This window comes from Daphnia pulicaria, chromosome 8, assembly GCF_021234035.1.
Source record: "Daphnia pulicaria isolate SC F1-1A chromosome 8, SC_F0-13Bv2, whole genome shotgun sequence".
NCBI lineage: Eukaryota > Metazoa > Arthropoda > Branchiopoda > Diplostraca > Daphniidae > Daphnia > Daphnia pulicaria.
Genome location: NC_060920.1, coordinates 1,630,823 through 1,654,064, shown reverse-complemented (window position 1 = coordinate 1,654,064; position 23,242 = coordinate 1,630,823). Strand labels below are relative to the sequence as shown.

The window sequence follows — 23,242 nt, the reverse complement described above, 5'->3', positions numbered from 1 at the left end:
TAGACAAACATACCTGTGCTTCAGCAAGATACAATTTTACTTCTTTTTCATACTCACCGTATTTTTTTTGAATATGTAATGAATATTGTGGCGGAAATAAAAACATATCGTTGCAATATTGAAAATAAATCATTTTGTTGATTTTCTGGTAATAACGTTCTCCAATTATTTTTGAAATTTTTGCTACTTCGAATTGCGAATCGTATTTATTGGACAACTCCTGTTCTAAATTTTTCAATTGATTAAACAAAGAAAAGATTACGATTGTAAAAAAAGTGGTGATATTTCATAAATTTAAAATATAAAAATTGCACACAACAATCGCAATGTACTGAAGCATTAAGCGTGTAAAAAAATTTTCGGTTTAGGAAACAGGAAAAGCATCGTCACATCTTTTTTTTTTTAAATTCAAGTCCACTCGAAATCGCATTGAAAGTGGCCATAATAGAAAAGAGAAGATGAAAATAGAGATGCAAATGTTGAAAAGGAAGTATGCGATACCGGGATTGGGCGGCACTTGGAACAGTGAATGGCTCATCCGGGTTAGGTTATCAAACGTAAACAAGGCTACAAACAAAGAATAACCTTGTCCGTTTTGTCAATATGCTACAAAAGCCCTTTACAGCGTACTACATGAGTACTACTGGTAGAAAAGGGAAAATTTTGTGGTCTGTCCTTTCACTGCGATACGTTAGTTATGGTTACAATCGAGGAAAAATAAAAACAAACTCCAAATTATCGCAGTATTTACCAATATAAAGTACTATATTGTAGATATCCAATGCAATTATAAGCAAAGTCCAACAAAAAAAATCAATTTTCTTTCTTTTGGTTGAATCTCTTTCTTTTACAACGAATTTACCATTTTTAAATAAAATTCTTCTTTTTTGTATTTAACTTCTCTTGACATCCTTGCTTGCTGATGGTCCAAGTCCTTTTTCTAAACTTGACACCTCATTCCCATATACCCTGTTTGGAAAAAAAAGATACCAGTTTATAGACCAATACAATTCATTAGCGATTAAATAGATCTATTTGTTACCTTACGCCTTCATCTTCCTCATTTTTTACGGTGATATTGGGGATATTCAACTGGCGGAAAATATAGAGATTCTTGTTCATTGGGAGATTCAATGGCAGAAGAACGGTGGGTAATTTCATCATATGGAAGAGCTGAACGCTGACATTATTGACAAAATTGTGCCCACGGTGTTTAATCTCTATTAAAGACCAGACATTGAAAATTTAATTAATAACATCGCGTAAGTCATCAATATTTACGTAAAATTTATTTATTAAAAAGGATTTAAATTTATACTTTGGCCGCAACAAATCGGCAAAGTTCATGAATTTTCGGGATTTTCAACACTTCATCTTCATCTTTCACCCTCCAAGTCTTGTTTTTCCAAAAATGTTTTACCACACATTATGGCGTGTGCTACCAGCAAGGTACTTTACAAATTTAGACACCCCAATGTAAACATTGGGTGGTAAAATTGGATGAATGTTCCCTTTCACCTTTATTGGATTTAACATTTCATATTCCGTCTGTCCAGGTGATCAAGAATCTGCAGGAAATGGATTGGTTTACCTGCACTCAATTTCCATTATTGAAGCGTCCTTTAATACGTCAGATTCAAATTCAATAGGAGTTGATTGTTTTCTAAGGAAGTTTGAAGGCATTCATTGCACAGGGCTAAGAGGGAATGGGGGATATTCTTTAACGGGGTGTTTTTTTCCAATGGACGAATATTAACACTAATTATTTAGTTACTAGTTGAAAGCCGACGGTCGATGTCACGGACCAGCCACAGAGAGTCTGGAGTAAAATTTGGAGTCACTAAAAATGGAAAGAAATGTGAAACGCTTTAAATAAATCAAGCAGTTCATCAATAATTATGTAAAATAATTTCAAAGATCCAGTACCTATCGGATCAAAGAGTGAGTTGAACGATGCTTCGAATATATATCCGTCTGGTATGCGATCAACAAATGCTCTTTGTCTTTCAATCTTCTCATTTCCGCTTGGATTTGATGAAAAGAACAGCCCCAATGTTGCACCTCAGGAAAGACTTGTGCAACAGCCTTCCAAAGCGCTTTTTCGTGATCTGAAGTAAACTGTTTAATAGCAGATGCATGTAATTTTGATTTGATAAGTTCTAAAACTGTCAAATAGTCAGCCTCCTTTCTTCTAGTCATGGCAACATGTAAAAGAGGGACTGACTTGCTTTCCCCACCCTCCCCCAAAATAGTACCATGAATTGACCATAACTGTTTAAAGGGAAGAGCTATAATGTCAAAAGTCCCATCCTCCATCCAAAGCTTAATATTTGCAAGATGTCTAAGTTGAAGTGGAGTAGCAAAAAGTAAATGTCGCCATAAAACCCCATCAAGTAATACTTCTACGGCAACCAAGTAAAAATATGGCGGAAAGCCTGACAAATCAATAGTAAATAATGGATTATCCTTAGCTGGAGCTGGTGGTCTGACGCTTTCCCGGCATCGGTTGACATGACGTACGCAGTTCAGAAGATTCGGGAGACTATCCGCGGGAACAGAACCTTTATAATAAGAAAGAAAAAATTATAAAAAGTTAAATCTTGTATAAAAATCTTCAGTTAACTTGAAGTTTAAGGATCCTTTCCTCACATATTTTTTTTGCAGGTTTAACTTGTGAACCAGTCCTTCCTTCTTGGCTTCGTTTCGGACATCAATCACTTCAGCGGTCATGATATTTGGTGGATGGTTGTATGGATTTTCTTCTGCATGGGCAAGAAGGTGAAATCACTCGGTTCTGCTGGCTCATATCTCTTTAATTGCATAACCTTGATATGGAAGTTGGAAATAAAAAATTATTACATTTTCTAAAATGGTCAAGTTTAATGAATAAAATACCTTTGCAAGACAACCTATCTTCTTTGACCACGACGTTCATCTCCAGGTTAAAGATTTCGGTTCTTTGCTGTACCTAAAACCAAGCCCGTCAAAAAGAATATCACTTTTTTTTGTTAGAACATTTGTCACGAATGGTGTATTTGAGTTCTCATAGAGGGGAGTCCTATTGATGGAAACCTCTACAGCATCATATGTTGGTAGATCTATTTGTGGCGAAACAGTTGGAGAATGATGTCATTCAATTGCTGCTCCGCCTGGAGAAAAAACAGCAACAACACCATCAACGTGCTTGAATTACAATTTGGATTGAACAAAATAATTTCACTATAACCGGGCGAAAAAACATTGAATTTGGGTGGGGGGATAAGCAAAGATACATCATTTTAAATTTCGTTATAAGAAGGATATAGAAGGTGGTGGCAGCGTAATATCCAACTCGAACCCTAAATCAAAAGCTAAATGGCTTGGTGACAACGGGGGAGGTGGTGGGGGGAGGGGAAGAAATATCATCAGAATCTGTCAAAAAACCATTCTTACAGGTATGAATAGCCAGAGAAAGATTAAGAAAAACAATTACTGCATTAATTGGCATCACGGCTTCTGAAAAAGAATCATTAGTTACATTTGTCGATATTTTTTTCCACGATGAAAGATCATCCATGTATTCCTGTAAATTAAAATCAAAATTAGTAGCAGGAACGGGAGATTCCTCAGTACTCACCTGTTAATCATTAATATAGTTAGTTACATCAACAGCTAAATTAGAAAAATCATTAAACACAGAAGTCGAATGTGACGTTTTCAAAAAAGAATCGTTGAAAGCATTGAAAGACGGAACATCGTAAACAAGAGTAGGAAAACCATGAAAATGAGAAGCAGCAGAAGAACTTTTGATTAAATGTGAAAAAGAACCGCCCGTTTGTGGAACTGGAATACAATCGAAGCACACGAAAGCAGCCTTCAACAAAATAGAATTTTCCTTCCAGTCCTCTGTAGAAATTCCACTACGCAAAACACAGTGGAATCTATTCTTAAAAGAACAACATTCCACTTTTTGCTAATTGACACGGATTTCTAAGCGACACTTGAAGCAAGTAAGTAGTGAAGCCTTTGCAAAAACTGTAAGAAATTAGCGATTATGAGAGAGAGAGTATAGAACTTGGCAGTTGAACTGTCAGAAATCGAATGACTTGCTGCAGGAAAGGAACATAATGTATAGTTCCTCCTTCCAACAGGATTCGCTCTTCTGACCGGACTCGCTCTTCCTCCTACAATGGAGGACACACCAAAGTATTCCACCTTGTGTATACTTCCAGTTGTAAAATGTGTCGCATGTAACGTTGTCGTAATCCTCTAATGTGGTCATCAGTGGCTGCGAGTGTTGCCAAGGTCGCAACGAAAATCAAGAAGGAAGACCACGCCCTCGACCTAGGCTTATTCAAACTATATAAACAGAACAATTTCACTGCACACCAAACACTTTTCGTACATCATTTAACTGACATGGACTATCTAAGCTGCAGTAGCAAATTCAAACCCAGAGAGCAGAAGTTGCAGTGCATAACATGAAAAAATGGCAGCACCGACGCTGCGTTACTTGTAAGTTTTCTGCATTTATTTTTTTTCTCCTTCTTTAAATGTGTTAAATTGTTTGTTAAATTGTGTGGAATTGTGTTAAATATGTATTACCTTTATAGGGAAGGATACAGCAGACTAGAGACGCATCAAGCAATGCAACATTTTCAAGTGTGCCAATTGCACTTTGCAAAATATTGAAAATGTGCTTCCTTCAGAGGCTGGTGCCACAAATTTCATCCCCTCTGAAAAAACCGTTGGTAGAGAAGAGACCGTTGGAGAAAGTCAATTCTTCTCCTTCTCTTCGGCCATCAATCTTGTTTCCTCAGTCTACGCCATTAATTTTCGTCCCTCCAGAAATGATATTACCTATTTCATCACCCATTGTTGTCCCCCCTCGCATGATTTCTCCTTTTTCTTCGCCATTTTTTTTTGTTTTTCACCATCAGAAAAGCAATGTTTTCCGTATTCAGAAACTGGAGAAGAAAGATAGATAATTATATTTGACTCTATTTTGTTGATAACATGATAAACAATTTGTTTGTATAGGTCAAACATGGATCCAAGATCTTCTCAAACAGTTGACGATCTGCAGATTGAGCCATCAGGTTCTTCGTCTTCGGAAACTGGAGAAGAAAGGTAGATCATTTTTTTTACTATATTTTGTTGATAACATGATAAACCAATATTTTTTTGTAAAGGTCAAACATGGATTCTGAACCTGCTGCTTACCAGCTGTTGTCAAACAAATTTCAGATTGTTGAGGGTGGCTCTACCAAGAAATCAAATATTTTGATAGATGGGTCGGGGTTAAACTTCAGTTACGGAGTTAAACGAAAAAATCAAGCAGGTGTCACTTGGCGATGTAATTTTCGTGAGCTTAAGGGGGAAGAAAGTATGCACTGCGTCTGTAAAATTAGTAAATGGACGATTTACCGAAGGGCCAGCTGCGCATTGCCATTAGGATGATTGCAATATTGATGATGTATCCCATAAGTGTTTTAATGTCTAAATTACACTGTGTGTTTAACCTCGACTTATACTCTGACTAATATTTAAAATTCCAGTTGTTAAAACCAGTGTTGCCAATTAATTTTTGGCGTTCTCCCCTCCCTTTCATAGACACCATTGAACTTTCTCCTCTTCTGTGGTCTGGAAAACCCTTTTATGTTACCAATGTGCACTGAAAAAAAGCAATGACAAGTACTCTTCACTTCCAGGAGAGGTGTCATTTAGAAACTTCCACAGTAAAGCTGACAAGCCACAGAGAATTTGAATAGCAAAAAGTAGGACAAAAAGAGAATGTACTTAAACTAGGTTTTTATTCATTTATTTTGATGGGTATTTTAAATGGAAGATTTTGTTCATAGATCGTGTACTTCGATTGATTGGTAACATTTCCATGTATGTTAAATGTTACTTAAAGTATCTTTATAAATTATTCCATTGCAATTTTTATTACTTTGTTTACTTCTGGGATGCCAAATCAGACAAGTTGTATGTTTGGCTGTGGTAAGTGGGAACAGATAGAATGTTCGCGTAAAAGATAATCCCCCTCTCCAAAAGTGAATTTTGTTGCACATTCATTATATGTTTTCAATAAGTAGGATAGAAGAATGGCTGAAAAGAATATATTTTTGTGGAAAACATTTGACGAAATATAGCAGAGTATGCAGTTAACATTTGGTTTCAGGTAACTTGTGATATTTTAAGTACCCATTGATATGATTAGTAACAGCCATATTTTTTTTATTATTTCCCCTTAAAGGTAAACTACTATTTACATGTTTTTAACTAAAGATGTGGACTGGAGACCAACACGTAACCTTGTTAAACATTTAATTAGAATGGCCATAATTGCAACAAGAAAAAATTGCTCTCTAAGAAGTAAGAAAAAGGTAATTTACTACGATGAGAGAAGAGGGTAAATTATTTATGAAAATTATTTCAGTTGTGGTATGACTTAACATATTTAATCATATTTTGCAATGTGTATAATATATGTCAGTATGTGTAGAACTGAATTAACTGAGTTTCCTGTGCTTATTCCGTCCATCATGTTACTCCATAATTTACTTTTATACTGGCTGGTTGTTTGGACTTTAATTTTGTCTATCTTGTGAACACTTGAAGTTATCAAAAAATGATTCCATCAAAGGATTCAGTTTTACCAGTGAAGTAAAACTGTTACTTCACTGAGTGTGAAACTTCAGGTGTTACTGTTCAAACTGTTCAGGTCAAACAGGTCGGTCAAAGGGAGCTGCACTTTTTTGTTCAGGGATGTAATCATTATACGTTGATTTTTCTATTTTCAATGTAGCACGAGGATTTGACTCCAATTTAGGAGTTAAGAGTTTTCCTGTGGTTATTGATTTATTTCGACACCATACAACAATGGTCCAACATTTGAACAACTAAAGTCATAAAGCATAATCTAAATGAAAACACTAAAAATTAATAATTAACATTAACGATGTACCCATTTGGAAAATAACTACAATTTATTCTTTTCAGCCATTTTTGTAATTTACATTTTGAAACCCCAAAAAACAGATCAAATAACAGCTCAAATAAACAACAAACAGATCAAATAACAGCAACAAAATTATATCTCAACAAAATTAAAACATATCATTTACAAACATATTTTAAATATCTGTTACCACAGCCAAACACAAGACATGTCAGATTTGAAATTCTAGAATCAAAACAACCAAATTAAAGTTAAAATAAAACAATGAATAGATACTAAAAGTAACATTTACCATACATGAAAATGTTGCCAATTAATCGATGAATTCGATCAATGAAACATACTTAAATTGAGAGTAAAAAAATTATAAAAAATAGAGGGACCAAGATTTTAAATGGGAATTAACATGGGAGAAAATGGTTAGAACACAAGATATCCGATTTCTGCGATGGCCGGATTGAAAAATCCAGACTTAACGCATTGTGAAAAAGGTTAATTCATTGGAAATTTTATTTTTGAAATTTTTCCAAGGCTATTTTTTTGTCAAAGAGTGATTGAGTCCAGTGATAGCCATTTTTCCAAGGCTATTTTTTTGTCAAAGAGTGATTGAGTCCAGTGATAGCCACATCCGCGTATAGTCACCGAAGGAAGTTTTGCACGTACTGTCTTCCAAACTGCTTTCTCGAAGTCTGCAACAAATTCAATAGCTTCCGGATGTCCGATCAACTGAAGATCAAACACGGCACTGTAATCTTCAGCCGTTCTGCGTGACATAATGACATACAACAAAGAAACCTGCTTCTTAAAGCCTTTCTTTTCAATGAAACCATGAATACTAAACAGCTGTACAAAAGGGAAAGGTGTACATTTAAAAGTCCCGTCAGCAAACCACTTTTTCAAAGTTTTCAGGAGTTTCAATTGCTTATCGGTTGCGAAGATCAAATGACGTGCCAACGTGTTTCTTGTGTTAACTTTTATGTCTCCTCTCAAAAATTGTTTCGGTATTGCTTGGACCTATCTCTTCATGTCGAAATGCAGATCTGCTGGATTAGCTGGTCTTGTGGCTTCTTTGATCTTGTAGAGCGCTCTATTTAAATTCGACAATTTGGGCAGTTCAGCTTCTTCGTCGTCCAGAAACTCTTCAAGTAGTGCAGGTTCAGACACTTTCCGGGGCACTGCGTGTCGGTTTTTCCGTATCTCCTCCTTACATTTTGAGTAGACTCTAGCCTGTACGTGCACGTCTTTTTTCTTTTGGCAAGTGTGTTTTATAGTTTCTCGATAAACCCCATTCTCTTCTTTAACAATGCCTGGACAGTTTTCTTTCTCCCAACGGACTGTACATCTCCATGTAATTTTCTTTCCATCAAGGGATTTCCGTTTGATTCCATATTTATGACCCTTGCTATCAAAAAGAGCTTTGCTGTTCCTTAAAAAAAGCATAATATTAGTACATTCGATTATCATAAAGTAATATAGTACGACTCTTACTTTCTTAACGCTTTTTCCAAAACAATCCATTTTGGCGGCGGAGACAGCGGGTCAATATCCATATCCTCCCAGTCCTCATCATCGGAAGCTGCTTGGATCATTCCATTGAATTGATAAGAATCCTCTCGGACTGGGACCGGTTCTTCAAAGCGGCTACTGAGTTCGGCTGAAAAGACCGCATTTTCTCGGACCGGTTCTTCAAAGTGACTACTGAATTCGGCTGAAAAGACCGCGTTTTCGCTGACTGTTTCTTCAAAGCGGCGCTTGGAAGGAGCTTCATTTCTGCTGCTGTCGGAATCAGAAGTTATACGAGGTGGTGGTACTTTCCCCCTTCTGAATTGAAATGAATCCTGCTCGATTGATGAGACTACATCATACTGAATCGAAAATGCCATAGAGAGCTGTTCTTCATTTTCCTCTTCAATTGGTGATGGGCTAGAAGGAGGTTGTAACTCGATTGTCTTAAATGCCGAATCAGCATTAGGAGTACTTGACAGCTGAATGGTGGTCCTCTGGACCAAAGCACTGGAAGCATCACGACTTGTCTGTTAAAATGATAATAAAAATTTTTTCATATTGAAGATTGTCATAGGTATAATGTTCAATACCGTACCACAATAGCTAATGTTGTCTGTAAAGTATTAGGCCTGGCAGTGGAAGCATGGGAAGGCAGTGAAGCAGTAATGTCTGTTGTAGTAAGTGCAGTACTAGAAGGATGCGAAGCAGTAATTCTTGTTGTAATTTGACCAATAGAAGCTTGTCGAGTCTGTTAAAAAGATGTAATTAAAAATAACGATCAACATAAAATCATGAAAGTATATATCTTATTGGGTGTGAAATACCATAGCTAAAGAAGGCTGCAAAGCAGTAATTTTTGTAGTAATGTGACCAGATCTGGAAGTCTGCGAAGCAGAAATTCTTGTAGTAATGAGACCAGAAGTGGATGGCTGCGAGCCAGAAATCCTTGTTGTAATGGGACCAGAGCTGGAAGTCTGCGAAGCAGAAATTCTTGTAGTAATGAGACCAGAAGTGGATGGCTGCGAGCCAGAAATCCTTGTTGTAATGGGGCCAGAGGTGGAAGGCTGTGAAGCAGAATCTCTTGTCTGAATGTGACCAGAGCTGGAAGGCTTCGAAGAAGAATTTCTTGTATGCATGTGACCAGAGCTGGAAGACTGCGAAGAAGAATTTCTTGTATGACTATCACCAGGCTGTGAACAGAAATGTTTGTTGTAAATGTGTACGAAATAAAAACTGATTTCATGTAAAAAGTATAATACCGTATTAGAACTGCAGTTTACGCACTTAAATTCAAATGATTCACCATACTTTTTCATTCTCACATAATCGGTTGATGTTATACCTAACAACACATTTTTTATAATCGAATTGAACAGAATATAACACCAAATTAAAGTTACCTTTTCCAGGCAAACATGAACGATGTACATGGCCAAAGCATTCAACACACTTAATTATTTGTGGGGTACGTCCACTAAATGCAATATTACAAGTCACACATGACATCTTTACGATAGGTTGCCGACATGTGCTATGGGTGAAAATTTGTCTGCTAAAAAGTAACTGGCAGCGCCACGGTGTCTGTCACTCACTTTTGTCAGCGTTGCCAAGAATACTATTCAAGAGTTTTAAAAAAGTAACTGGCAGCGCCACTAATCTATCACTTATAAAAATTTTTTGAACTTATACTATTTTTGAAAATATTTTTAGTTTGGGCCGGAACATCACTCAAATGGGCCGGAAAATAACAACACTTACGGCCCCAAAAAAAAGCGGGCCGGAAAGGTATGGGCCGGAAAGACGTGGGCCGGAAGCTCAGCATTCCAAGCAAATACCTGGAATTTGGAGCCGTTCGATTCTTACCAGGTCATAAAAACTCATCCGGACGCTTCAGCCCAAAATATGTTGCAAGAAATGATGGTAAAAACTCTTCGCCACCTTCGACAATACTTTACATCCAAAGACCTGAAAAACGATTTAAGGCTTCTACTTAAATTAGCAATTATGCTTTTCCCATTGAATATCAGTTGTTTGTTTAGTTGAACTTCATAAGTGATAGAGCTATATGGATCGATTGATCATATATTTCGACTTATCGAGATCGAATACAGCATTGATCACGAAATGGCAATTGAACGGCAACTCTGTCCTGAATTGCTGTTTGATTTGTGGAAAATAGTAATTGGTTATTCTGGTTTAAAAATAAATGATTAAGCTTTGCAATGCAAATGCAATCCCATTAGTTAGATACCTCTGTGAATCACAAAAGCTTTCCATAGGATTCAAACATTCACATGCTCTATATCCTCAACTTGTGATAAATCTGATGCAGGTCATCTTCACTCAGTTGATTGACAGAAATATTAACTTGGGTATATTAAAAAGGAAAGAAATGATTTTGCAATACACATTTAGTCACATTTCTCAAATTACTCTGTGAATCAGAATTTTTTCTATTTGATTCAAATGTGCATGTTCCGTATTGCTAAAATCAACTCGGACTGCCAAATCCGACTGCAGTACAGAAATTATTTAAAACCGGGCCAAAGTTGGCTAACATTCAAATAAAAAGATTTCAGAGCAGAAGAAACATTTTTCGCGCCATATTTATAGAAATTTATTGAGCAGCGCAAATGAAATTACTTTATAATCAGTTTAAATTCATAAATTGGCTGTGTATTTGACGTCAATCTTGCAACTTCATTCTGTCAACAAACATTTTTATTAAAAAGTAAAGTTGACAATAAAAGAAGGAAATCCTCAATTTATGGTTGAATGATGGAAATAACAATTGTGCGTCTCCAGATCATTGCTTTTTCTTGTATCACAGCTATTAATCGTCCTGAATGGCTGAATCTGTTGCCTAAAGTGAGTTCCCCTTCCTATTCCCTTCCCCATTGTTTTGCCGAAGGTCGTGACTAGCAGATTTTTCTCCACATTTCCACAGCTTATTTTCACGCTTTTCAATATTCTTGAGTTTTGTGATGGTGTAGAGTTACTGTATTGCTTACTATGTATTAGTCTACAGTACATAACATGCATACAAGTACACAATAGAACAGTATAGCAAAGGGTGAGCTTACTCTGGAGCTGGAGCTTGGAGGGGAGCTGAGAGAACTCTGCCTTATTGCTACAGATCTGGGAGTATTTATACGGATTGGACACGGGTATGATCACGGGTATGATGAGTGACAAGCGGGGTGGTGTAAACACAATTACAGCGTGAATAACGGTAAAGAGATGAGAAGTGGCTCGGCTCTCGCTGTCACTCTTCCCGCTGTCACTTTGGCATATCGCGTTCCGTCCGGTTTGGAAATATTTCACAGTCTCTTATTATTTTTTTCTGAATTGGCGTAGATGGCTTCCTCAAATTTCTTGAAAATTACTTCCCAAAGATTCCTGCGTAACTTCGCTTGAGAGAGACTTTTATCTACAGCTGCTAAAACATGAAAAAGACACAATATCAGAAATACAGAAGTGAAAATCTCCTGAACTTTTCATTCATCTCTTTACAGTCTTTATCTGTAAGGACTACTTTCGTTTGGCGGATGTCATTGTGCTAGATTTTAAATTGCGGTTAAATTTTTAATCGTTTACGTTTGAATTTTGGAACTTATACCTCGGTGAACAATTGAAGACTGGTCTTGATGCTTATTGTCGTTTCTTCTCGCAAAAACATGTATTAGCATACAGGTTTGCCAATGCCAAAATCGTCTTCGACTAAAATGGTGTTTACTGGCATCCCTGTTTTGGTCACCTTGTAAGTCCCATCGATCTCTACCAAATCACCGAATTTCTTGAATAACTCGTGCTGTACCTTCGTTTGGATGAGAATTTGAGCTACTTCGTTGTTTTCGTCATGAACAACTTTAACGACACTGCCAGGTGTATCACGGTTCACAGACAACGTTTAGTATATCCACGATGTTTTTCCATTCGTCTCGTGGAAGTATTGAATTCACAAAGGTAAGTGAACTTGCTGATCAGCATAAATACATATTGTGAACTTACCAATGACTTTCTGCTTGATATTTTGCACTGTTTTAGGCTTCAGAACTACGTGATATTTGTCGTATACATGCTAACGAACTTTTAACGGAATTCTTCCGTCCCGCGTTGCATCTGTTATATACTGTAGAGCAGCAGGATCCCAAATTCTAGGAGATAACAATTTGGTAGCTTACCGAACAACTGTTGGTAAACAAAAAAAATTGTTATTTCATACTTCTTTTCCCCGCAGGTAGGAACAAGCTCCTCAGAGACTTGATAATTGAGATTGAACGACGGTATTTCGTACTTCTTTTCCCTCACATTCAAAGACACGTACCACGTTTATATGGACAGTTACACACATATGCTTTTGGATCAGGGTGCAAGCCTTTTGAGTGGTTTAGATAGACCCTATGATGTGAACAAAGAATTTGTACAGATTGAAATTTCCACAGTTCTCTATTAATCTTCTGTGACCCTGACTAGTTAGCATATTTAGTTTGCGTCAAATGGAATTATGATTGGATTCGTTTACTTATCTTTTTGTTGTGTCAAGCAGTCAACAAGAGGACTAATTTTTGTATTTACTTCGTATGTCAGCCACTAGAGGGACACCTCTGGTGGTAAGACCTACGAACACAGATACAATATAAGGCAGTTCTTACCTCACGCTTGAGACTACAACAGTAATACTTTCTTCTTCTTCTTTCTTCTTACTTCGTCGACCGGATTTGACTTTTACGTTGGTTCACGTCACGGAACATGCAAGATGTTGGTTCTATGGAAAATGAGAATTATTTTTTTATTTGATAAAATTTCATATAAATTACCTTCAAACATGCCGGTAAGATAGCATTTGGCTCCCTCAAATTCCGGTGGAGGTCTAATCAATGCTGGCGAAGATGCAAGCAAAATCTGGGGCAGTGCAGCGCCAATTAATGCAGGAGCTGGAGCTGGAGCAGCAGGACCAGTGGGCCGGATATTTCTTGGTCTGGCTCCCCCAAATTCCGGCGGAGGTGTAATCAATGCTGGAGAAGATGCACGCCAAATCTGGGGCAGTGCAGTGCCAATTGTTGCAGGAGCTGGAGCTGGAGCAGCATGACCAGGGGGACGGATTATTTTTGGCCGTGTTTCGCCGTCCGTCTCTTCAACGATATAGACGAGTTAAAACGTTCCTTCCACGCATCAATGGTTGGCTGCGAATGCGATGGAAAGGTTTAAAACATACAGTTCCCCTTTCTCCAACATTTGTCACCAGAGAACATGGTGAAATTCAGTAGGAACACTCGTATTTGTAAATATCCGCTTTCCTTTCCTGTTACGATCCGTATTTGCTCCATCTTCCATTTTTTTAACGATTTCGACGTCAGAGGACATGCATATTACACGGCTTGGGTCGATACCACCTCTTCGTAGATGGCACAGATTGCTAACCTACATAACATGAAGGGACATGTGTGAGTTGTAGTTGTAATGAAATGTTAATTAAATAAAAATTTAATTGACAGTGTTTTGCAGTACTTACATTATTGGAAAGTTTTCCAGTTAAGTCTCCTTGGGAGTTGGATAAGTATCCAAACATGGATGACTTGTAAGAGTTGTAAAACAAAAATATTGGCGTTGTTTGCTCGAAGTCACATAAAGTTCTGTTTCTCCGTTGTTTAAAGTGTTGTAACAATCGGAAACATTTGCTAAAATTGAGACGTTATGCCCAATTTCCTTTTTTTTTATGAGACAACTTTATTATTTATTTTCTCAATCAACCAATCTTCCCTCATTCCCTCATTATAATGTACAGGATAGAAAAATTAAAAATGCGAGACCAAAAGCTTGACTTGACACAATAAATCTCATCGAAAAGGTGGTTTCTTCTTCGCTTTTTCCTCTTCTTCTTTAATTCTTTTCTTCTCCTGAAATGTCTTGAGCTTATCCTGATGTGCCTTCAGTTTTCCCATCTGAAATGGCCCGGTTGGAACTTTGGTTGGAACAGGCCTTGCAGAAATTCTGTCTGCATCATTGCTGACTCGACTAGTTACCTGGTTTGATGTGGATTTCATAATCCAATTTGTTTTTTTTCCTTTAGATAATCTAGGATTTTTCTAAAAAGAAAATTTTGGTTAAAATTTGATGAAATATTAACTTTACAATTTGTTTACTGTTGATTTTCGCGTTCTGTGTCTCTTAGCTTTTCGAACACAGATTGTGGAATTGTGCATCCTCAGTCTCCATGAAACGTTTTAATGTGTTCTAGAGGACCATATTCCCCGAAGACAACCTCTAAATCGTGCTTAGAAACCGATGTTTCCAAATCCTGAAGGAGCAATTTCGAATGAATGAAACAATTTAAATCAGCAACGTGAAAAAACAAAACAAAATTACTTACTTTTTTCAAATCTTTTCTCTCAATTTCATTCTCCAAGTTTGGTTTAACCATCGCCAAATCCTCCTTCATGACCTGTGGCTGCAAATCATCAACATGTAAAACCTATCAATTAAAAAAAAATATATTTAAATCGGCATGTGGAAAAACAACACACACACAAACAACACCTAATTTTTCCATTATATATTACACGGCTTGGGTCGATTCCATCTCTTTGTAGATGGTCTAGATTGCGAACCTACATAACTTAAAGGGACATGAAAAAGTTGTAGTTGTAATGAAATGTAAATTTAATAAAAATGAATCGAGAGTTTTTTTGCAATACTTACATGATTGGAAAGTTTTCCAGTTAAGTCTCCTGGGGAGTTGGGTAAGTATCCAAACATGGATGACTTGTAAGAGTTGTAGAAAAAAACGTTGGCGATGTTGCTCGAAGTCTCATAGAGTTCTGCTTCTCCGTTGTTTAAAGTGTTGTAACAATCGGAAAAATTTGCTAAAACCGTTATGCCCAATTTCCTGCACGATGAGGATTTCGTAATCAAATTTTGTTTTTTCCTTTAGGTAGTCTAGGATTTTTCTAAAAAGAAAAGTTTGGTTAAAATTTGATTTAACCTTAACTTTACAATTTGTTTACTGTTAATTTTCGCATACTGTGCTCTCTTAGCTTTTCGAACCCAGATTGTGGAATACTATTTCCATGAGAACTTTGAGACACAAGAACCAAAAAAATATGGACCAAGTTGCCCGGATTTTAATTAGTTTTGGGAGTGTCCATCAAGCTGTATTTCTTGCCTTCACTGGTGGTCCATTTACACGACAAATATCGCAATTACTGATCTTTAGGTTGACGTTCTTGCATGATCCTAAATTTCCTGGATTTTGGCAGTGGACACCATATGGTTCTTGGAAAAAATGAACATTTCTAGTAACACCTCCTGAAGCTGTAACAAATCCACCGTTCTTCAAAGGCAGCAGATTATTGCATCGCCACCAGAAACTGTAAAAAAAAATTAAAAATAAAAAAAAACGAAGAAATGGGAAGAGGATACATGACCGTAAAAAAATTTCGTCGTTGACAAGTTGGGATAATTTTAGAATCATGTCTCGGGGGAGGGGTTTTTTCTTCACGTTCAGAAATTAATTATTTTTTAATTATTTTTATACCGTTTCATAATCACACCCTGGAAGGGGGTGATTTATCCATCCTATGTCCGTACAATCAGACAGACACACGCGCCCGATTTCCCCTCATCGATAAAGTCAAATGAAAATATAAATGAATATTGAGGACAAAATGGGGAACACACAGTTATAAATATCCAGTTACGTTAATTTTTTTTAAATGTTGCATTAAATGATAAGTGTAAATCACTCCCCCGAAAGCTTCATTTCTTTGCACATAAATTCAATTTGCTGACGAACTGGCTTACATTAACCTCATTTGCATTGATATCATTTTTTAATGTTAGAAAATCGCACGATATTTTAACGGGGGGTGTGACAACATCTTCAGTGTCTCGTGCTGAAATTCTTTTTCGTACAATTCGAACTTTTTTTTTTTTAGATCTGGGCCGAGATGGGCCGAGATGGGGGAAATGAATGTGGGCCGAGATCTGGGCCGAGATGGGCCGAGATCTTGGACGAAATGGGGAAAGATGATTTTGGGCAAAGAAAGGAGGAGATGGCAAAAATGAATTTGGGCCGAATTCTTTGACGAGAATGACAAATTGTGCAAATTGAACACTCCGATAATGGCGCGGCCCTCGCAAAATGTCCGAAACTCAGCGCAGTCAAACTGGGAGCCGTTGTCCGACATTATTACTTCCGGAACGCCGAAGTCAATAAAAATTCTCTCCATCTCGGCGATCACGGACGAATACGAAAAAGTGCGAAATGGAACGCAAGCTGGCCACTTACTATAGGCGTCGACCACCAGGATGTAGTTGGCAGTACTTGTTGGCAATTCACGTTTTGCATGAGAAGACATTCTCGATAATTGTTTTGTTGTTTTCCATTGGGAGAGTCAATGATGAAAATATTAATGAATTGTTCATGGAAGGCTTGAAGGAAAATTTTTTGTGTTTTTGGAGGGTCTTGTTGGAAAGGTAAAGTACAAAATATGAAATTCTTTGCCAAAAACTGAAACAAGGCTTAATTAAAAACTACAGTCAGTGTCAGAATCTGCAGAGTGTTTAAAAATTTAAGAAATTATTAAGCTGTACAATACAAATGCATTACAATTTGTCAAATAACTCCGTGGATCAGAAATTGTTTGTTATTTGATTCAAATGGGTTTCATGTTGTTGTTTTCAACTCAGTCTGCGACTTACTAGTTGTTGAACAGCAAATAAATTTAAGATGGAAATTTCGTAACATTACTCAAGAATGTTTTGTAATAGCAGATAAATATAATGATCCACCTTTCTTTGGGATAGAAATTTTGGACAAGTGTTATTCCCTTTAACACATCAGATTCATCAAATTATATAGATACCACAGCCTAAATATTTTTTTTTGTTCCGGTATAATCAATTTAAATATAATTTTTTTTTCGACTAAAAAACTTTGCTGTTTTCGTCTTCATATGTGGATGAAGAAAAAATGAAATGATTGGACATTTACAATCAAAATCTTGAGAAATTCCAGTTATGAAATCCAAAACCCCTCTTCTTCTTTCCTAATTATTGCACGATACGTATGGTCTTGGAAGTGTACGCACCGTAATTGTCCGTTATCGTTCGACAATAACTGTGCGATGACTATTGTATGTCAGCTGTTTTTAAACAAACAAAAATAAATAAAGGATGGGGATCAGCAACTTGTTATGATTGTCCAAATATATAATCATATCCTTTTTTCTATCGTATTAACCCATTTTCTATTGCTTATCTCTATATCCGGAATTTCCTGAGTATTAAAGCACGCCTGCCCAAAAAAAAATCACAAAAGAAAAAAAAAACATAAATAAATTCTATTGCTAATTGGGCGGGTGGGATATAAGACAGTTATTGTCTTCACTTCTTCCAAACAATCTGCTGGTGATTATATTTATTTCAAGTAAGTAAATTTTGTTTCCCTGTCATTCTCATCGTGCAGATCCGACGAATGCGGATTTTTTTACATCGTTGTAACAGAATTCATTTCGAAGAAAATCATATACTAGTTACCACCAATATTGTAACGGATGGTTACGGAGGTTTAAAGATGATAAACTAAGATGACGATTAGTTATCAGTTCCGAGGCTAAACTCGTTCTTGATGCTAATCGCCTTATGGCGATTGCTCCCATTACATTCCTTCCCTTTTTAAAGAAGATTGGTAACTAAACGATAGGGGTAACACCAGAATATTTTTTTTAAATTTGCCCATAGATTTCCTTTACCAGAAGAATATGCATCTACATTTTTACTACAATTATACTAGGCTTAGATATATGGTTGCTAGGGTGCATCTTCTCCTTCCTTCCCTTTTTATAGAAGAAACGGCTTGCAGGTAAAGATCAGTTGTTGTTCGTCTTTAAATCCTGCAACATGCCAGTTACGCCGTCCAGTTGGTTTTCGATGTCTCCAGAGATTTTATTGGAGCAAAAGCTCCAAGAAGACAGTGGGCTTTTTGTGGCTCTTTTGGCTCTTCAGGGTTATAACTTTTGGGGCAAATTAGAGGAAAGACATCGTGTGTTGTTCCTGGAAGGTTTCGACGCTGTCGATCCGGGGATGCTGTATCCGGCTTGTCGGCACCATTTTAGTGTGGTGCACGTCAACGATTTTTATTACAAGTAAGCATTTCACAAATTTGTAGACATAGGGGAAGGGAGGCAATTTTGTTTAGGGGGAGGGAGGCACTGTTAAGGTGAAAGAGGAGTCACGTTGGGCATTTCCCTTTTGCTGCGATTCAAGAAAGTTAAAGGTCAGTGAAATCGAAAATAGATTGCTAAAGCATCTTTCGTGCTCTTATCGTCATGAATACGGTAAGGCTCTGAATTATTTCACAACTACGCCCTGGGTTCAAGATTTCAACTTTTTACTTAAACTGTCGCAACTCATTTTACCAATTCGGAATTCGAAAAACATTTGGTTCGATAATCAATTTAAAAAAATGAAGTTGCACGAAAGATGACTTACCTTATGGCTTTTGCCATAATTAATATGTTTCACGAGGAAAACTATGTCAAGGAGAATAGCGAAGCAGCCCACAGCAGTGTGAGCGATGCCGAGTAAAGGATTTCTACCACCCATGAATGAAGTCGAGAAATTAAAATACTCTTCCTGCCGCCTAAAGAATGCACAGGGTAATCTATTGCAGAAAATGAAGACGTCGTTCAAAATAACGGGTACTAATCAGAAATAAAATGTCGAGCTAGCTATCTTGAAAGTCTAAGCGAAATTTAAAAGCAAAAATAACGGTTCTAAATTTTTTTCAAGAAACATATTTGGATTCAGTGAAAATGAAATCATTCAGTAGTAAAGAATGGGACCCACTATTAATTTATTTGAAATCTTTGAAAAATGTTTTGAATTTGAAATCCTGAAAAAAAAAATGTAAATAAACGATTGTAATATATGGTCAGTTTTCAGATCATTCCTGAGGGTGTCGGTGTCTAGGCTACTGAAAATTGGAGGAACACTGGAACAGTGTGGAGGGCCATCTCGACAGTATTTATGAAGTGATAGGTGTGATCAAGTGACCATCTCTTTCGTGTGTGCATCGTAACAATCTTTGTCGTGCCTGCAGCGAAGCTCTGTTTAGCGTCCTTTCTCTGTTTGCTCCGTGTTGATACCCTGTTAGCTCTATCCACATGCGTTCCTGTTTATATGCCAAAACTGGCAGTGAATTTGAATTCCAGTTTTGAGTCGTGGTTGGATAACAATTCAATTGTGCTTCCAATTCTAATATCAAGAGGTGAGGTAGCGACTTCCCTTATTGAACACCATTCCCTACCTGAACATCAATTCAAGAAAACATTATTTGAAATAGTGGAATCCAAGAATGGCTTCAATTTGCTGTACCCGCCTTCTGTAATAGAATGTGCGGTATGTCTTGCAAATTCCATGAACAAGTCTTGTGGCAAGTGTCCTTTATGTGGTGCGGGAATCATTCGAAGACATTTGACCAAACCAAAAGAAAAAATTAAGTTCAATTTGGATCCCGACACTTTCAGTTTGATCCCACACGAATATTTTTTCGTGGTTGGGAGGCACACTGGCGGAAAAACAATGGATACTTCTCATCGCTTAAGATGTGAAGCCTCCTACTACAAATAGTAAGTTTATTGCTCTTTCATAACTAATTTGTGTCTTTATAGAATTTGTAGTCCATTGTTTTCTCGTATTTTTTGTAAGTTCTCTCCCTTTATTTTACTTTCTTCCCGTTGGGTTTCTTGCTTCTCGCGACGATCACGTATGCAAATCCCAAAAAATTCAAAAATAAATAAATTACGATGGTTTTGTAGTTTGGACAAAACGGGCCATGTCAATTTGGAATTTCGACAAAAATTTGTCGATTCCTTTGACGCTCATGCCGATGCTTATGTGTCATTTCTGAAATGACAACTTGTTGCATGAGGTCACCGAATCAACCGATTAGCAACCTTCTTGATGTGATATTTGCAAAATACTATCCAAGATGTCGACTGACAATTTTAATAATGATTCATCCGGCTAATTTCATCATCAGTCCATTTCATTTTGTATATAATTTATTTATTATAATTTATACATCTTACTGTAATATTGTTATTACTTAATTAGGCGGATTTAATTCTAAACGCTATCAAATTGGGAATTCCTGCAAAATCTCTAAATTCTTTTTGTTATGGACTAGAGATACAGACGACAGGTTATGGTTATGCAACGAAACCATGTCAAACTTTTTTCCGGAGAAGAATTTTTAATGACAATATTTATTAGAAGAGAATTAATTCCAATACAGACTGTGAGTCCAATCTTACATGGCTATTTCCCCGCAATGCATAACGGTTTATTACAATCAATTATTTTATTGATTGGTCAAATTTTTTTATGATGTAATTTTTTTATTTCTATAATAGAATATTAGAATTTCAATAACTTATAGAAGAATTTATCCAGCTCCCAAAGGAGGACGCCCTTCTACATTGGAAGAATTCGATCGACTTTAATTGTCGATATAAATTAATCTGTGGTAATATTTTGGTTGCAGTTGATTTGGTGCTGAACAGACTCATTCTGAAGCAGAGCGCTTTAGATGAATAGTGTGATGGATTGAATCTACCTGTGAAAACAGTAGCTGGTCACATAGGTAAGTCATTGTTTTTGTGTTTTAAAAAATTTGTTTCCGAGGTTGTTAAACTAATATTCAAAATTATTTAGATGAACTGGTGTGGAAGCTGCCGTGGACAACATTTTTGTTTGCTGCATGAACACAAGTTTGCATCAAAGGGCTGTATTTTCAAATTTCTTTGCATGCTTTTGTAACTTTTAGTATTAATACACGTAAATAAGGACTTGGAAAATCATCGAAGAATTTAAAAAAGGAGTCTGAAGATGACAAAAAAAAATAGTCTGCCACTGCCGCCATGGGTTCGCCTGTGTTCCAGCCTGCTGTTCTTGAAAGGAATGGCGAAGTTAAGCAGTGCATCCAACTGGACTGTCCGATGGTAAGTTTAGTGAAAAAAAATTTATTTCTGTTGTTATTTTTCTCTTTAATTGTCTTAGGTTTCTGTTGGACGGAATCGGTTTTGTATTCCTGACAGTACAGGTAGTGTCTCGTAAACACGCCGTTTTCAGATTGATTATAAAAAGTATACTTTTTTAGCATAGATTTAATAAATTTAAATATTTTTTATCGCAGGAACTTATAAATACCGGATAATTGTGAGCAATCACTTTATAGAAACTCAAAGATTGAGGAATTCCCTCATTCCCTCGCTTTTCTCTTGCCTTTTGGAATTTTTTTTCTTTTTTTCTTTGATTCATTATCAGAGGTGTCCGCTTCGCGTTCCTTTTCTGTTTGTTTCGCGCGCACATCTAGCGCGGCTAGCTAGCTGCTAGCCCTTTCTTGTTTGTAGGCAGTTTTCTTTTTTGCGCTTTGGCCGCTAGCCACAGGTGTATACGTGTTCGTATGAATTTTTCCTCCTTTCCGCCGAATGCTATTACTCTCCACCAATGATCTCGCCTGCTGGACTAGAAATTGAATATGGCGCTCTTTTGTTTTTTGTCTAATGTTTATCAAGCGTAATCGATATTACTTGGAACCAATTCTTTTTCGCCGCATTTCGTAATTTTCCACCACTGAGAGCGTGATGGTTTATTCACATTTTATTTACAGACCGAGGATCTTTAACAATGATAGTTATGGCTGATGGGGAATCACCTCACCCCCATAAGCTTTTCGTCTTTATGACACAAAAACTTGGAAGCTGTTTTCGAATTACACAGCGAAAAGAAGGGCGTAAATGGAGGGTATTGATGACTATCTATGGTAAGTAAACCAACAATTTTTAAAAAATTATAATTAGATTTAATTATAATTTATATTAATAGGAGATCCTTGGCGTAATGAGTCCGCCATGGATGAAGATCTAGATGTGGCAAAGGATATTTGCGTTAGGACGTACATCACGTACTTGTTGGAGAAGGAAATTATGACATTGTAATTTTTTTTTAATTTATAATTTTAATTTCATTTTAAAAATTTTAATTTATAATTTCTATTCAATATTCAGGGATTATCTCCCTAGTAGAGAATTTGATCGCATTTCCCTTTTGCATACCCAAACTTAATCAAATTATTTTTTTAAACCTTCCCATAAAAGATTCTGAACCTCATGAAATTTGGTCCTTTCTGTGCATATTTCCTCGCTTGGAAAATGCTAGGAATGAAGTAAGATTGGACTCTATTAAGAACGAAATAAATTGTGTACTTGCTGTACCAAAGATTCAAGACCAACTGCACTACTTATTCTCTAAGAGGAAAGGGGCGAAGTTGCCAAGTTATAATAATGCTTAAATAAAATTGAAGAGAGTTTATATTTGGCTTGAGCTTTGTTTATGCGACGTTGCCTTTTATTCAAATGATTCAAATTCAAATGAAATTTTCTCTATCGTTCTCTTTTCTTGTGTTCGTCGCTATTTCTGTTTAGACAATTAATAATCATTAATTTAAAGTCCAATAGAGAGCAGGATCTTTACTACAACAAAACCTAGACGAAGCTCAGGTGAAGAAAACTTTTTCGTGTAAGAATCCTCAACGTCATTGATCTTGACTCATTCGCCATCTACCCGCCAAACATCCCAAGTTCTTACTAATGCTCTGTTTACAAGTGCATACAAGGCTGCACGTGTTGTTTGTTGCCGATATCAACAGCTGATGACTAAATCTTCTTACTTGCAGACACAGCTTACAAGAGCTTAGGCTGTTTGGTGGGTAGATGGCGAATGAGT

General features: G+C 36.6%; 2 protein-coding genes and 1 long non-coding RNA gene across 5 annotated transcripts in view; 1 reads left to right on the top strand and 2 right to left on the bottom strand.

Moving 5' to 3' along the window:
• The window catches only part of LOC124312357 (collagen alpha-1(I) chain-like), a 1,404,094-nt gene that overhangs the window by 406,144 nt on the left and 974,708 nt on the right, over positions 1–23,242 (top strand). The gene's annotated exons all lie outside the window — the stretch shown is intronic.
• LOC124312399 (sodium-independent sulfate anion transporter-like) overlaps positions 1–23,242 on the bottom strand; it is a 74,062-nt gene that overhangs the window by 26,969 nt on the left and 23,851 nt on the right. The gene's annotated exons all lie outside the window — the stretch shown is intronic.
• LOC124312585 lies at positions 8,008–9,637 on the bottom strand. Its single transcript, XR_006910579.1, has 3 exons — positions 9,591–9,637; positions 8,432–8,434; positions 8,008–8,369 (listed from the first exon to the last, which is right to left on the bottom strand). It is a non-coding gene; the product is annotated as an uncharacterized LOC124312585 (long non-coding RNA).